General features: G+C 43.6%; 1 pseudogene; it reads left to right on the top strand.

The window, feature by feature from the left end:
- Positions 1 to 852: 852 nt before the first annotated feature.
- On the top strand, positions 853 to 971 carry LOC134951984 (5S ribosomal RNA; annotated as a pseudogene).
- Positions 972 to 1643: the final 672 nt, after the last annotated feature.

The raw sequence follows: 1643 nt of genomic DNA, 5'->3' as shown, positions 1-1643 counted from the left end.
GGAGTGTGCTAAAAAACGCACGCGTGCCAGGCAAAAACACAAGAGTGGCTGGAGAAACGGGGGAGTGGCTGGCCGAACGCAGTGCGTGTTTGTGACGTCAAACCAGGAACTAAACAGACTGAGGTGATCGCAGTCTAGGAGTAGGTCTGGGGCTACTCAGAAACTGCAGGGAATTATTTTGTAGCAGTTCTGCTAATCTTTCTTTCGCTATTCTGCTAAACTAAGATACACTCCCAGAGGGCGGCGGCCTAGCGTTTGCAATGCTGCTAAAAGCAGCTAGCGAGCCAACAACTCGGAATGAGGGCCATTGTATCTTCTAGCACTGCTATATTTGTTGCTATCTCATAGCTCTGTGAAACATTCAAAACATTTATTGCCTTGTGAAATATTACCAGTTGCAGGAAATTCTGCTCTGTGGTTAATATGACAGATCTATAGAACCACTATTAACAAGATTTTGTATGTATCAAATCCTGCTTAATGAATATTGTGACAGGTGCTTGAAATCGTCATCAGCAAGACATATATTGCTCTGTGATACCACCCTATCTTTTTCCTATGTAACAATAGCACATAATTATCGTGCTTTAACTCCTGTATAGTACTTGCCTACGATTCAACACATCTGACACATCTATTCCTGTTACTAATTTTTCTGGACTCTCACCAGCGATTCATTGGTACACTGAAGCTACTCGGCAAAGCATCATATACTTACCTCTGTGTAACACTGGCAGCAGATCCGCCTATCTATTTTCTACCTTTCTCTATTTATAATTTCATTTTATTTTTTCATATCTTTTCTTCCGTGAACTTTCATCAGTGATCACATAGTAGAGAACGTATTCCTATTTCTACTATCATACCACACTGTAAATGACCGAATACATCCAATCTTGGAAGCTAAGCAGTGGTGGGATGGGTCAGTACTGTGGTGGGAGACCCCCTAGGAAGACCCAGTATAGTATTGGCCGATATTCTCTGTGCCTAACGCTGACAGCAGATTCACTTCTTTCTCTGCACAGTAAAGGGCCCCATACACTTCTGCGACATGTCCGTCTGACATGTCGCAGGCGATCACCCTGGCAGCCTTCCAGGGGGCAGGATCGCCCAAGATACATCGTATGCTGTCTTTTTGCATACAATGTATCTTGGGCGATCCTGGACGATCCCAGCCATGCCTGCAGGGTTGGACGTGATTGAATGTGCAGCACATTCAATCTGGAGGATCCGATCCGATGCTCACGGGAACGCACATTGGATTGGATCTTAAACCCCTCCAAAATGCCCGATTTCATCTGCTGTATTGGGCTGAATGCCTGAAATCGAATGAAATCATGCATTATCGTTCTAGTGTATGGGGCCCTTTAGGCACCATCATTTGTCTTCAGCTCTCATAGCGGAAAACCCTGTAATGGTATAATTCTTTATACAATTCAAGCAAGAAATTGGCACACAGGCAATTTTTGGACATTAGTTTCTATCAACCAAAAAGATGGTATTGTTTATCTCAGATATTATTCTGTAAGCAAACCCGTGAGTTCTCTCATCATCTCAGTTTGGGTCCTGACCATACATATCGTGACGTCTGGTCTCCATAATATGGATTTACCCTACCACTTAATGATGCAGGGAGACCACTG

Source organism: Pseudophryne corroboree, chromosome 1 (assembly GCF_028390025.1).
Source record: "Pseudophryne corroboree isolate aPseCor3 chromosome 1, aPseCor3.hap2, whole genome shotgun sequence".
Classification (NCBI taxonomy): domain Eukaryota; kingdom Metazoa; phylum Chordata; class Amphibia; order Anura; family Myobatrachidae; genus Pseudophryne; species Pseudophryne corroboree.
This window is presented reverse-complemented; position numbering and strand designations above follow the sequence as displayed.